This window comes from Spea bombifrons, chromosome 7, assembly GCF_027358695.1.
Source record: "Spea bombifrons isolate aSpeBom1 chromosome 7, aSpeBom1.2.pri, whole genome shotgun sequence".
Lineage (NCBI taxonomy): Eukaryota > Metazoa > Chordata > Amphibia > Anura > Pelobatidae > Spea > Spea bombifrons.
Window position 1 is genome coordinate 35,630,809 of NC_071093.1, and position 16,465 is coordinate 35,647,273.

Genomic DNA, 16,465 nt, shown 5'->3' on the forward strand with positions numbered 1-16,465 from the left:
CACCCTTATCCCCACCAAGGTGAGAGGGGTTGAAGGACTTACAATATGATCCAAGAAAGACCTATAACTCTCCAATGGAACCCCCCATTCCCTATAAAGGCAATATAATAAAAAAGCCTTTAGTAGGCATAAAACCCTCATTAAGCACCCATGTGGTTGAAATGTATGTTGGGAGAGTTTAAGTGAAATATAAAAGTAAGAATTAAATAAACGCCAAACACCTTTAAGTATCCAGATAGATGCAGGTGGAGAAGAATCTCAAAAGTGGGCCGTTAAAATCACATCGAGCATTTTTGATCCATTTGTGTCAAGGGGGTGGACAGTGATCTAACCTCCTGGCAAACATCCGAGAACATTGGATTTTACCTGATCCCCCAATATCACAGATCTTCTATAAACTTATGCTAATAAAATGCATTTAATTCCCTCCATTCACATAGCATGGGATCAAAGGGGCACTGTTGGCCACCATTCCCTATAAAGTATGCAAAGCAAAACATAATTATGAGTTTTAATGACCCCTTGCAAAAGATGGGACAGAGGAGGTTCACGTGTATTATTTACTATTTATTAGACATCACATATTCACTGTTTTATGTGATTCATTGGCTTGCTGCGCAGTGACTCCTTTTGAAATACAGATAAACTAAATACAATACACATATAAAATGTGCCCTTTCAAATAAAGTTAGATATTTAACTTGTTATTGTGTATGCACTTAGTATAACAATTCTTCAGTGTAATTTATTTTAATTTAAAACTGGCTTTCTATTAAACAATGAACAATTACTCATAACCACCGCAAAGATGACATTTAAATTTATTAAGAGGAGAGGAGCAAATTATTCTCCTTCCAAAGATAATTGTTAATCTTTGCACCATTTTCAATTGTATATGTCTACCAAACATAATGCATTGAAAATAAATTATAGTTTAAATGCAGTTTGCCAAATGAAAACGAGAGTATTCACATTTTCTTTTCCAGGCTAATCTGGAAATTGTCGATACGTAATGTAGGGGTGTTAATGCAACTATGGTAAGATTCCGTAGGGCTCAAAGGCTTTGTAATGCGTACTGATTTAGCAGTGGGTTTATTCATTCATTCTTTTCCCCTTGTATTATTAGTTTCTAAGTAAGCCAACTATTGATCCCATAATCTGATTATTGTTGATTGAAAAAAGATGTGTAAGTGAACAGGTGAAGATATTAGCCAACAGGTAGCCCTCCACCTGTTCTATACTAGAACTGCCATCATGCCCAGAAACAGAAACACACTATTTGTGTATCCTATAATGAAAGGGAATATTTCTAATGCACCTGTAGCTAATGATTTCTGTAAAGGAACACTGGTGCCAAGTGCTTTATCTAGAGTGAAGTATTCTATATTACATAAAAAAAGATCAGGCAATATAGCTACAATATACAGTATGTGCATTTCCTGATAACATAGCGTACAAAGCACAAGACCAACTCAACTGAGGACAGCAATACAACAACCTGATCTATAGAACATCATATTCTCATTATATAGAAAAAATTTCCATCAATATATCGGCCTGAAGCCACCCACAAGCATTCGTCTCCCCTCCCTCATTGCCCCCTGGCATGTGAGCAAAGAGATCCATATCTATACTCACCTTTACACTTGTGGTGAACCTCATGGGATTGCCAATAGTGTACAGAAAGATATGAGACCAACTCAACAAGAATGGACAGTGACTTAATAGTCTGTCTAAAGGGAGCCACATTCAAGATCTTCTCAAGTTTTAGTTCATTCTTATATCAATTATATCAATCTTATCCTGGCCTCAAGGGCAACCTCTGTGTATGCTATTTCTCCCCTTAGGCAGCTCTTACAGTTCACCACAGGTTTAACAGCGAGTCACCCTTGTGCACTTGGACCTAGTAAGATATTGTCTCGCTAAGCTTCATTTATTAAGTCAATAAAGCCAAAAAAAACCCAAACAGAACAACAACAAAAATGTTTAATTTAATTTCTCAATTGAATACCATGCATGAAGCCTGAGGGGTTCCTTGGAGCCCCTAATTTGGTCTGCAAGTGCATGATTGTGCAGGAGCAGTTATTCATGTAATTTGCCTGGATGGGTAAGAACACCACCTTGCAGGGGGTCCAAGAATACCCAGCACACTTTCAATTTTATCCAGGGAGGGAATTTAGAGGTTGCAAATCCCCCTTGTGAGGAGTGCAGTAGAATAAGAATATTGGGGACCTGGTTTCCATTGTGGCCCTGCCAACTATTGCATCTTGTTCACCTTCGGACACCTTGGTGGGACAGTGGGAAGCGCAATTCACCATGGGCTTCAACAAGAAAAAAATCAATGCATGGGATTGTCGGTTTCCATCCATCTGCTGTGTCGATATGAACGGACTGATATGTGCATGAAGTGTTTTTCTCTGTAATAAGCTAAGATTTGAAATGTTGTCAAGCAGGCATACACAGTAGGACAGGCTATTAAGTGGCTCACATTTGAGCTAGTTTCAAATCCCTTTGTATGCCATTTGGATAATGTTGTAATGTCAGTGCATTGAGCTCTCGGATAGCGTGATTTTCTCTGTACGTGTCACATGCTTAGCTTTTCCATCTTCACTGCTGCATCTCTATCTGTGCCTCTTCCTTTTCTTTTTTCTTCCCTTGAGTTACTGTATTTGTGTTTGTTTGTTTTTTTATTTTGTCAGGGGCTATGCCTGCCCCGCAACCCCAAAGAGAGAGAGAGATTAGTTTACATCTATCTAAATATACCCTTTTGCAGCTGCTGTGATGTCATCAAAATAGTTTCAGGAGCTGTCTCTTTAACTACAGCAAAGTAAACCATCCATACAATTCCCTGCAAACATAAAGCACTCTTTGTTCAAACATAAAAAAAATTAGGATTGTGTGACATTTATATTTGCTACGTTCTCTCATTTCAAGTCTTTTAAAGGATCACTTATGTCACGCAGTGAAACAACTTCACGTCTCTTTCAGGCGCTCCATGTTGAGTGATTGTATAATATCTGTGCATTAACCATGTTTAAATATTCACTTGCAACACCGTGCTTCCTGTTGATAAAATCACTGGTTATCAACATGAGTTGTGATTAACCGAAAACATCAGCGCTTTGTAACGAGTGTAAAGGTATAAAGTTCCTTAATCACCTAATATACAATATTAGTATATTTTTTTTTATCTGTAACATTTTTTTTACCTTAAAGGTAAATAATAACATTATTATGATCAGATTACAAGTAAGATTTCTGTTGTTATTTGCTTTTTAACCCCTTAATGACAAAGCCCGTACATGTACGGGCTCAAAATGCATTGTTTTCATTGGGTTTGGGGACCGCCCATTGTCCTTAAGGGGTTAAAAAAACAGTTCTAGTGTTAAACATAATGTTTTATTTTCAGACAAGGTTAAACAGCATTAATGTATACACACTGGGTTTTATATTTACATACTCTTTAATTACTATGCTATATTACGTTGAAATTTGATTTATACTAACTCATATCCATTATGCATACAATGCAATAAACTACTTTAACTACTTCAAATGTATTTCATTAATTAAGCAATACCGATATTTTAACATGTATATTGCGGTTAATTGGTGAAACAAAAGCAATCTTGAACAATTCAGAAATGTTTTACAGCAATTACGTCGAGTTAATGACATATTCAACAAAGCTCTTACACATTACTAGGTGTTTGAAATAAAAGAGCAGCTAAAAAGTCCAACATGCACCACCGATAAATGAAAAGAATTGAACATCTGTCAAATAAGGTGATGGCGCTAATTTACTGCCGCCCCAAGATAGTTCTGTCTAGAAATATCAAATGGAGATGATCAAAGAACCTAAACAGCACACACATGTATTTGAATAAAAATGGTCTACAATTACAAAATTGTACGAGCTGACACCGTTAAATACAAGATAAGAAAGTTAGGAAGACCCAGAAGTATTTGATTTAATTAATGCAATTAGTTGTATCTATTGATATATTTTATACGGCTCTATCATTAAGTATAATTATTAAAAGTAGCCGCTAGCAAAAGAAAAAAAAATCCAGAATTCTACTCATACAGTAATTCTTTGTTGTTGAGGCAGATTTAATTTACATAGAAGTGAAATATGTGAATATTTGCTGAATAATGTGAAAGAAGTGGAATACGTAAACATTTTAATGATAGCTATCAAACTTTTTTACTTAACCCGCTACATTTTTTAACCCCTTAAGGACAATGGGCGGTCCCTAAACCCATTGAAAACAATGCATTTTGAGCCCGTACATGTACGGGCTTTGTTATTAAGGGGTTAATAAAATAAAATCATGATATGAGTAATGTGACTTAATGAACAAATATTCTAATACTACAAAATGTGGAATGTGGGAGATATCCTGAATGTAAGAATAATTGTAGGGGAAGTGAACAACGTCTTTTTTATGAACTAGTACCCAAACCTGTTCTGCATATTCATGGTGTGGTCTTTTCGATGATATATAAAAAGGCAATGTATAATTATTAAATTATTTTCCTGTGAACTTATTCCCCTTTTAATATAGGATAACAACTTGCAAAAGTTACATTTGCAAAAGTTGCCAAGATTGCGGACTAGTCTATGATCAACAAGTAGCAGTAGGTACTCCTCCATAGCGGATTAGTGAGAAGGTATTCGTTTATAATTCGCTTACTAATTTTATGCTAAATGTCCCAAATAATTGATTATTAAATAAAAAAGAATGGAACCAAGGATAGTCCCTTGGGCTACTGCATTCATAACCTTTGGCAAACCTGAAACATGCTGACTCGATATTCTAAAGGATCGACCAACCATAGCCTCTTCTACAATAAGGACAAAGTATAATGTATAGCTTAATTTGTCAGATATCTTGAAAGCCACATCACCTGCACAACCCATCACAAAGCTCTTGCTAAGGTGTATCCTTTATGGCAGTGTTTAATGTATATACATTTATAGTGAAAGTGGTGTATCAAAATAACTCCTCATTCCTTAACTTGCAAACTTTTCTCTAGGAATAATAAGACAATAGCTTACATTTAATAAATATTTGCAATTAAGATGTACAAATTCCACTTGGGAACACTAATCTCAAATAACTAATTAACTGTGTGTTCCGGGGCACAGGAACAAAATGGACCTTGCATCTTCAGTTTATTATTTACAGCAGTGCTTAACAACTTGGACAATTTCTGTGTGTGGCCTTCGATGTAAAGGATATAACATCTTATTTGACAAAATTATGAGTCTCAGAATCTAAAAAAGAGATAAAAATAGCAATAGTATCATTTCAGATACTCAATACAAATAATATTCTTATAAAGATATCATCATCAAATAATTCTATTGTACACAATTCTGTTGTAATTCTAAGCTGGGACTACTTTTTTCCAATAAGCACTTTAATACCACAATAGTATATAAGAAAAATATTTCCCTTATGAACTCATTGGTTTTAGGATGACAGATATGCACCTGTATGCTTCCAGGTGATGGAATACATTTATATTTTCAGTAGTTATTGCCTCGTCTCTGTTTCTTCAAGAAACTCTTTCTCCTTCATCCATTATATAACTTGAAAAATGTATTTTTCAAAAACAGTTAAAACAATGGAAAAATTATTATAAAAAGTAATTAGACTGAAATAGATTTTTATTATAAGTCATGTTAAATAATTATATGTTTCTTTCCCAGTCTGGCCCTGCTATTAAACGTTAAAGCAATAGGCATATCTGTTAGTGCTGTAAATATATAGATTTGAAATTAATAAAATATACTATTTTACTATATAAAATATACTGTTTTCTATAGAAAATGTAAGAATAGGCTATAACCTCAAAATATAAATATTTCAAATTCTGTGATCTTCAATTTTTTGTACTTTTATAGATGTAAAAGCTTGCCAAATATAACTAGCGTTAATACGTGGATGACATCAAAGTACATTCATTTATACCAGAAGAGAATTAGAGGTGACTTTCCAATCTGATCACAGAGTAAAGATGATTTGTTAAATGGAATAAAATGTTTGGAGGCTGTTAAGTGGCCTATAAATACTTTCACAGTTCTTTCTAACATTATAATGTGTTGGGCAATTTATCTTTCAAAGTGACATGCTGAAGGACCAAAATGCAACCTGCACATGATGTAATACATGAGAAAAAAAAAAGAGGCAAGCCTGATGTCATATGTTAGGCCCAGACCCTACCTGCCATTACAGTGGTAAAAGTGTAGTGTGCAGCATCATGTGTGCTTTACCAGCCCTATTCGGTAGCGTTCTAAATAGTGTTTTTAACCAATAACAGAATATAGGTTGTAAATAAAATTTAAAAAAAACATTTTTTTAAAAAACTTTAATTATAAGCACACATCTCTATGTCTCATCAGTCCTTATATTGTTCTACCAGGAGAATACATTATAGAAAGACAAAATTAGATCCAATAATTTTGTTCCGGATATTGCTATTTTTTATGCTCCAAAAAACAACACAACCTGCAAATTCTGTTCTTTCACAAAACATGTCAAGTATGTCCTCTTTCTGAAGATTGATGAATTGCTCTCCCATCTGTCTTCATCTGTTATGTCATAGTCTATATTTCCTTCTCTTTGCTTCATAAGACACGTGAGTCAGATGACAACATTGGTATCAGACAAGTTCAAAATGTCATGCAGCTTAGACCATTACAAATTCTGCTTCCAAAATGGTTGAAGGAGGGAAAGAGCTCTATTATAAAGATGACATATTCCTCATACAAAATAGTTTAGCTATATACACTGTATTTATTGATGTTTTATTTATATGTAGATTGAAATTCTAAAGTTTGATTTATTTATAAAAAAGGTCAATGTATGCAATCATTGTAAGCACCTGGAAAATTAATTCATTATATTAATTCACTATATAATTCATTATATTCATTAATATGAATATACTTTAAAAAAAACTACTTTATTATAAATTAATATGGAGGTGTGTTATTTTACAGTCGTACAGCTTACAATTTAAAATTATTTTCTAAACTGGTTTAAAGTTATTTAGCATTCAACTCGGGAACTTTATAATGTTTCTTCCGCATGACACTAAATTTATGTTTCAGTATTATTTATACCACTACTGCTGCTGTCTTATTAATAACATGTGAAAACTCATATATATCTGTCTGTCTAAAAATGAACTGGATGTACTTCCGCAATAAATATATCTACAAAAGTAGACATGATGTCATAACCAAAACTAGAACTACAAGCTACAGGGATTCCGGTTAATAAGAATCAACATTTTGACATGACAGGTTAAAAAGTCGTATTTTATCGTGTCATGGCTGCCGTAATACTTAGATTAAAAATATGTTTAGAGGAAACATAAATGAAAATTATGCTACATATTGTAGCATAAAAATGTACAGTATTTCATCATACAATATGATTAGAACGTATTTGTCCATTTAGTATGAGTGTAATTGGTTTTGTTTCAGGTTACAAAAAATGGTTTGTAAAATGTGTACACTGATTTATAATCTGCTTTGGAGACATATTGTGTACAACACAAAGGTTTTTGTTTCCACAGGGGTATATATTGTTAAGTTAAGGGATATTTTACTTGCCTGAGGCTTGGATCAAAATTGTAAATCAGATTAGAGAGCCTCTAGGTAGCAAGATGTCTAAAACATGGTGTTAGATAATATTCAACATTACACTCGAGAAAGTGACATGTTTGCTTTATTTGACAATGTTCTGTTAATCACGGTCGCTTTTATGAACAGTTGGATTGTTCTACTTTTTTAGGTTTCACATTCCAATTATTAAATTAAAATTATCCAGTTGGATATATAAATACATATATATATATATATATATATATATATCATTATTAAACACTCATCTCCAGACACCAGACAATATTGTTGACCTTATTTGCATGCGCCTACCCAGAATCCCTTGTGGTTGTGGCAGCACCATGCAATTACTGAGGGAAAAACAATCCTTCTGGCTTGTCTGGTATCTGTAGATGAGTGTTTAATAATGCTTCTACTACCCCTTAATTTTAAGTGGAAGGGTTTTCCATCACCTTTACCCACCATAACTTATGTAATGGTATATATCATTGTTTTTAAGGTGGTTTTCTTTTTCTAGTAATATAGAGAATAAATGTTAAAAGTAATTATTTTTGTAGCTTTTTCAATATTCAATATTTCGAAATTCAATATTTATGGCAAGCCCTATTCTGCATAACAATATTTTGAGATTGCAATTTATTTTCTTATTTGTCTATTTTACATATTGTACAATAAGTGACTATATTACATTAAAACATGCCTCTTTTGTTACAATACATATTGTATCTTTTTTTTTAAGGCTTACATATAATGACCTGGGGCCACAATTAACATATACCAGTGCAAATTAAGGAAAGAAGAGTCTGCTTCCAACAATTCAATAAAATCAGAACCTAATTTATTAACCTAATCTTAATCCAAAATAATGCTGTTGAGTGGTTAAGTGGTTGAGGGATAGGTATAAAATGTCAATAAATAGTAGCCTAAAAGTTTGGGTTATTCTGGCTAAATATTTTTTTTACACCACTAGGTCTGTTTGCATCAAGATTAAATTCTACTACTATTTTGGGGGGATTTAAAATGAAATATTAACATGAATACCTGTATATTTCACTAATAATTCATATGTGTTACTTTTACACCTGAAATAAATAATAGTTATAATTTAACAAACTACACAGACAGAAACGTGGTCAGATAGGAGATAGTCTGTTCTTTTGAACATTAAAGTAAATTTGAACATTAGAAATTACAATCATGATCTGAAAATTGTAATTAGAGCTGACAGTTTCATTACACACTGAATTAATGCTGTTGACAAAACATACACAGGGATTAGAAAGGAGCACCTGACATTTTATATAAATCCAATAAAGGTATTCAGATATTTTACAAAGTGGTTTACCATACAAATTTAGAATGTTCTATTCTGTCTCAGTATGTTCCATGATTAATAAATTCACTTACTGCTGAGAATCAGAACATGGTATATTACTATATTCTGTTCTCTTTGGTAATGGCCTCATAAATAGTAATCATCAAAGACTGGAAACTTAAGATGTCAGCAGGTATGAGGAACAAAAATCCCATATACCAGATATGAACAATTGCCCTAATAATATATATCACATTTTAGGATGTTATTAAACATTCACGGGGGGAAAGCTAGGTTCTGTCTGGAATAAACATGCTTATATCATATATTCACATTATTTAATTCAAAAAACTGGTGAAAAATATTCTGCATGATCTAATAGCCGGTCAGTATTTTGTCATGCTTGAAGAATATGTCATTAAGACAGAGTAATTCCAGATGTTACATGTTCATGTTGGAACTTTCAGTGTAGGCTACCTAGAGTTCTCCATGTTTTTAGTTTTACATTTTCATATAGTATTCTTTCACAAGTTATCGGTGAAAAAAAAACAATTAATGTGACCAATAGGTAGAAAAAAGCCCTGATTTTTTTTCTATGTCACATTAATTTTGCATTCTAACATGACAAACTGATTTACATTTTACGCTGGATTAACATTTTATGCTGAAGTTTTTTAAAGCTCTTAGCTCGTTCAGTAATGGCCAAGTTTTAGATACAAGGTTAAGTACTTAACAAAACACAGAAATCAGGTGCACTCTCAGGTATTTCTCTAATCTCAGCATATTCATTATTCTGTCATTTGTTCCAAAGTTTCTTCATGAAAGGGGATGAAACTTGGGAAACTAGCTACAACTTTTAATTTTTAGTTCAGATGGGATCTGTTTTTATACACTACTGTTCAAAAGTTTGGAGTCACTTATACATTTCTCTGTTTTGGGAAAAAAAGCACGTTTTTTCCATTAAAATAACATGAAACGGCTGATTTTTAATAGAATATTTTCATAGGCGTACAGAGACCCTTTATCACTCCCATCACTCCTATGTTCCAATGGTACTTTGTATTCACTAATCCAAGTTTAAGTTTAAAAGGCAAATTGATTATTAGAAAATCATTTTGCAATTATGTTAATACCGCTAGAAGTGTCCTCACATTTTTAAATGGTAGTGTATATGGTAAATTTGTTTTTTTTTAAATTAATTTACACTTTTCAAACTGTCCACAAGTAAATCTTAGCGGGAGGCTTATAGGCAGGGCACTTTTGAGGTGTTTTATGCGACTGTGACATATTCAGATCTATTTAGCAGACAGAATGTTTTATACAGTTAATATATAAACAGGTTTTATAATGTTTATACATATCACTGTGACTTTTAGGATTGTAGAACGCTGTGATTCACATAAACTCTGAAACCATTCATTGCCTCTAGAAAAGAGAAAGGTGGGGTCACTTAGGAGTTACAATGTGTTGGATCACCAGCAGCTTTGTTCCAGAAGACAATATCTTTGTGGACGCCATAAAAACAGGACTTTAATAGCGGAAGAATGACCACAAGACTGGAAAATTGAATTCCCTTGAAGCAGCACTGACTGTTAAATGACTTTGCATAGGTTATTTATTAAGGGTCAGCTTTGGTATAAGGCCAATTGGGCATGTCCCGCAAAATGCAGTTTGTCCTGTCACCCATGTTATTTCAGGCATCACACTTTTTATTTCCATTAGAAGCCCACATTTTAACAATGCATTATTTCTTAGGAAGTGCATCGAGTCATTCCTACATTATCGCTCTAATGCAACTTTAGCCAGGGATGGTCACGTGAATGGATGTTCCAGTCGTGTATGAAGGAGGGAACTAGTAGGGTGGATAAATATGTTTGTTCTAACTGTGCAACTATGGGAGTGGACACTGTTTAGTATGGACTTAAGGCCATCCCAAGGGCTTAACATTGAGGACAGGGGAAGCCTCTTCAAAGTCTGTCCATGCTTCCTTTAGGTTTCAGGATGTCTGGGGGGGGTGTTTGGTTTCTTAATTTTTGTGTGATAAATGTTCAATAAGTAAGCTTAGTGAAAATACTGTGTCAATCTGTGATATTAAACAAGAAGAACACTCAGGGGAGGGCTGGCAAGGGTAACACGGGAGTAAACGCCCCATGGGTTGCCTAGATGTTAGATTGTCGCCAGTTTTTACAATTCCATATATCCTTTTATAATAAAATAATTGCATACTATGCAATAGAGAAACACAATATAATGTTTTGAAGATGAATAAATCAATTTCTTGACTAGGGCTTTACTTGATCTGATACTTAGTTCTTTGTTATCTGGATGGTCTGTGAGTTTGATTAAGATAATGTGAGACCATTAGGTTTATGATTTAGATCTATACAAACTAGGACATTTGTCCCAAGATAAATAATTGAACTCTGTCTTGCGTACATATGTTAGGGTAACAAGAGTTTAACATTTAACAAAGGGAGACACTTGGTAGCTCTTCAATTCTTCATTAAATGCATGCCATTTAGATAGAGATTAATTATTTAAGAAGAATACTTGTCATGTACCATTTAATGAGCAAAAGGTTTTTACAAGGCACAACAAAAGCACGGAATGTTTGGTATGAAAGCTTGTCATCATGTCCCTGTGATAATAGCTGACAGATTATTCTGATGAATGATGATAACAAATTCATAAAAACAAAGCACAACTTTTGAAGCATCTAAGGTGACATTTCCAGTGTACTGTGTGATGAATAATTACTTTGAAAAAAGTTTACATCTACAATACGTAAACTCCTCGAACAACGAAAATATTAATACCGTATTTGCTCGATTATAAGACGACCCTGATTATAAGACGACCCCCCAAAATCTAAATATTAATTTAGGAAAAAAACAAAAAGCCTGAATATAAGACTACCCTATAGGAGAAAAAGTTTTACTAGTAAATATTAATTCATGTAAACAATATTTTCATATTTAATACAAGCTATGATTGAGAAAAATATATATTTTTTTATTTCCTTTTATTTGCCAACCTGCCCCCCCAGTTATGCACATCTGCCTCCAGGGTTGCCACTCTGCCCCAGAAATGCCTTATATCCCCCTATTTGCCACTCTGCCCCATGATATGCCTTTTAATCCCCTATATGCCAGAGTGGCAAATAGGGGGTATAAGGCATTTCTGGGGGTGTATGTATATATATATAAACTGCTAACAGCAATCACACTCCTATCAAGCCAAGGCAGCCAGTACATGGTGGAACCTGAGGATGATAGGAGTGTGAGTACAGCCTCCCTATGCCATGCTACCACCACCATTACACATCCATACTAACACACACTCATTCACAAACCTTTAAATACTCATTCATTCACACACACACACACACACACACACACACACACACACACACACACACACACACACACACACACACACACACAACCCCCCACCCCCTTACCTGAACTGCAGATCTCTCACTCGAAGACTTCTGCAGGTCCCGGCTGTGAGTGCAACTTCTCTGGCCCCGCCCCCAGAGGAAGGAGGGGGGAGGCAGAGTTATGTGACACTCTTCTAGCTTCCTTCTTTCCTGCTGCTCGCGACCAAAGCCCGGTAAGTAGCATGGCCCCAGCGGAAATTTTGAGGTCTTATTAGAAGACGACCTCGATTATAAGACGAGGGGTATTTTTCAGAGCATTTGCTCTGAAAAAAACCTCGTCTTATAATCGAGCAAATACGGTAAAATGTAAAGATAAAATGTACGTACCGTCCAGGGTATGGGTATTGTAGCCCATGGAGCATACACAGCTTAGTGGAGGGGGCCATGACAGAGACAGGGGGCGGGCCTATTAGGGGATTTTGATTTAATTTAATTGGCCAATTAGGGTAGGGGCAAGGTTGCATAAATAAGGGGCATCCATTTTGTTTAAGCACATTTAATCAGTTTTTCAGACATGTTGGTGTCCCACCCTCTCTCCCTATGTGAAGGTTGGGGGGGGTTCCCGTTTTGTCACGGCGGCGGAGGTGGATAGACAAGCTGGGGGAGTAGAATGGGATTTTTGGTAGAAATTACATAGAGGTTAGTTGGGTGTTACATTGGTGTGGTAAGTTATTGTTGGGGGTCATGATTAGATTATGAAATACAAAAGCAGAGCTTTAAACCACAAAATACATGGTATCATTTAATCAATGGATATTCTAAAAAATAGATGGCATCCATACATTGCCAAGCTCAACATCTCTTGCATCACAAAATTGTGTTTAAAGAATGGTGTCTTACTATGTGTAATCCAGTATGGAGATGCCTCTGTAAATTAGAATTTAAGAGAGATTGGCCTTCATAACTCAATATTTTAAATGCATAAAGACTGGAGTCTAAGTAGAAATTGTAGATAATACAGCATACATACTGAACAAAATTTGGGCATCCAAATTGAGACACCTTTGTTGGGGATTGTGACTGGGGAACTTTAAAAACTTTATTTCAGGGTGCAATAAGGTGCTATAAGAGGCTACTTATCCATTGCTTATGGCATGCTTATACAGAGAAAGCAAATGACTATTAAAATGCTACAAAATGGGAGCAATAGCAATACCAGCATATTTATCATGTAGCAGAATGATAAATAAATACAATAGAAATATTACTTAAATCTCTAAAACCCTGGCAAAGAATTTCATTAAAAAAAAAAAAAAACACTTTAGCTCTTGTCTGCACAATTTATTGTCGCTGCCAGAAAATATCTTAAAAACTGATTTTCCATTATTTCAGCACATCGACAGAACATTGTGATCTAGCAGTCCTTGCTTTTTATTCTTTGTTGTAAAATGTGTTATATTATGTGAATTATTTATATATTTTTGTACTGCAGAAAAATACAGATGATGATATCACTTATGTCCTAAGTACAATTATTATTGTCAATCAGCCTTATGGTTCAGTACCTGAATGTGATATATTGCTTTCTACGTGCTTACTCAATGCATCTCCAGGTAGAACCTTTACATCCCCAGTTAGTCAAACTGCCTTACAAATTGTTCTTTTTTTTGAAAGAAAAATACATTTCAAATTTAAATCTTTTATAGAAAAAGATGGGGAAATTACGGAAGTTCTCAGGATCTCTGATATCTCTTCTTCAGGTAAAGAAGAGATCAATGAGGTCCTAAAAGCTTACGTAAGCATACATTTTATTTACTTTTCATTTCTAATGGCCCAACAAAACGCATCCGTTTCAACTACGTTTTCACTTGTGCTAATTCAACTATATTCATTTTTCTTGTAAATCTTTAAAGTTAAGGAAACATCTCTGTATATCCAGGTACTGCTCAGTTTCTGCAGGTCCATAAAATTAAAAAGATATATAAGTCGGCAGAACGTTTTTTTCCTAAAGACGTGGTTCTCAAAGCCGGCTGTGTAGTCAGTGTATTGTCTTGGTCAGTCTTCTCCCAGAGGTCCAGATCTCCCATGGTTTCTAAACACATTTGCTTTCCCTTTAGCTTTAAAGAGTAGTGATTTAAATGAAGCAAATATATAGTATTTTTTTCAATTGTTTTATTTTTAGTTTTTTAAGTTTTTTTTCTTTGAGTTAAGATGTACTGATGTGAGAATATATATATATATATATACAGGAAAATAAAGTTCTTAGGGTTCTGGACCATGCTATGAACCTTAAGGTCATTTCAACTGGAAATAGAAAAGATCTCCATCACCTTAGTGCATCCTGGAGGTGTAAAACCTTTGGAGTTCTGAAAAACTCAATATTAACAAGGTAAGATTTCATTGCAGCTATAACAAATTCCATTGACCCACTCAAGCCCTCTTTGTTAGTGAGTGTATAATCACTCTACTTGCTGCATGCTGCATGCTGCAGCGTCGTGGGACCAGATTCAATCTCGCTTCAAAATGTCGCCTCCTCGAAGAAAAAAAGCCAGCTCCGGAAATGGCCGGGCAACATGCATCCAAGTAAAATCAAAACGAGCTTTATTCAGGTCCTTAGGCGCTCAACACAAGGCGTAGAGCGAGCCTACAGCTGCTTTTGAATAAGCACGCTAGTGCGAAACGCGTCAAGCGCTGGTCCTTGTCTTGTTTGGTCTAGCTCTATGCTCTGTGTTTGTTAACGCCTATTGACATGAATTACGCTTGTTTTGATTTTACTTGGATTTTAATTGTAGTGTCCAAACTCAGCTCAGTAAATTAAATATCTGGCAAATATTCCCATAGTTTAGCTTCCAAAAGGAGCATTTATTATATTATATTATATTATTATATATATACATTAAAGGAGCGCTGTATTTGTATGATTAAATTCATTCAAGATCATTGTTAGAAGATTGTGATTTAAAATATTCAGCTTAAAGATAAAGGAAGATTTTACCTTGGTGAACTTTAGTGGCTGATGGTCTCAAAACATGCAAATTTCACCTACTCATCGGCTTCCACTAAAAGAGCAGCATAACTTAATGTTGAACCTGTTGCCAGAAGTCCTTCTAAGCGGAGAGTTGGGATATGACCTCATATCCTGGTGCTTAGTAGGTAGACAGCAGCTATGGAAGTAGAGGGTGAGTGCACTGAGAGCCCCCAACATAACTACACCAGTAATGGGGACGTGATTTGCAGAAATTTTGATTATACTATTAATTTACTTGTAAATTCTGATACATTAAATGTGATCAGCTTTTTTACTAATGGATACATAAAATTACAAATATATATATAAAAAAAATCAAAGCGCCTATAATTATAAAAACGTTCCTGTTCTGGAAGATCTCAAAACTAATGTCCTGATGAGAATGGTCATGATCATTAACAATATGAAAGTGTTTATATTGAAGAGTAGCAGTTAAGATATTATCAATTTATATTCTTTTAGGAAAAATAGAGAGACTGATTATACCTCTTTGTGGAATTTCAAACTTATGGAACTGACAGAAAAACTCATCAAAATTAATTTCAGATAAACTATATGTAACTCGCCGTCCAAAGGAACATATGTTTATACTTTCTACTGCATTCATCGCGAATTGGCTATGTTTCTGGAACAGACACTGTTAAAGTCAAATATATTTTAGACTCTTTTTTGCCGTTTGCTAAATATTTCTGGTTCTAACTATGCCAGGAGATTTAATTATGTTCACAAATGCCAATCGAGCAGGGATCCTTTTTTAACAGCTAAAAAAATTTGGCTGCCTGTTGACTCTGGACAATGCTTGTTTATGGCAAAAGAAAATATAATTAGCGGCAATCGTTCGCAAAGACTGACAATGCATGAATATTAAGTTGGCTTGTTCAACTAAATCAATTTAGACCATTAACTCCTGTTATTTAAAGTGAAAACGTACCATTAAATGCCAAAGTTGCAATATAAATCGTGTTTACATTGTGAAAAAAATGCATCCTAGTGAATAAGCATTGTTATAAATAGAAGAACTGTATGACTCAGACAACTGCCATATATATGGTACTATTTGTCTCCTGACTTTATTGAAGTTGGATTTGGTTCAGGTCGATA

At 34.4% G+C, this 16,465-nt stretch overlaps 1 protein-coding gene across 2 annotated transcripts in view; it reads right to left on the bottom strand.

Moving 5' to 3' along the window:
- SHISA9 (shisa family member 9) overlaps positions 1-16,465 on the bottom strand; it is a 107,965-nt gene that overhangs the window by 32,881 nt on the left and 58,619 nt on the right. The gene's annotated exons all lie outside the window — the stretch shown is intronic.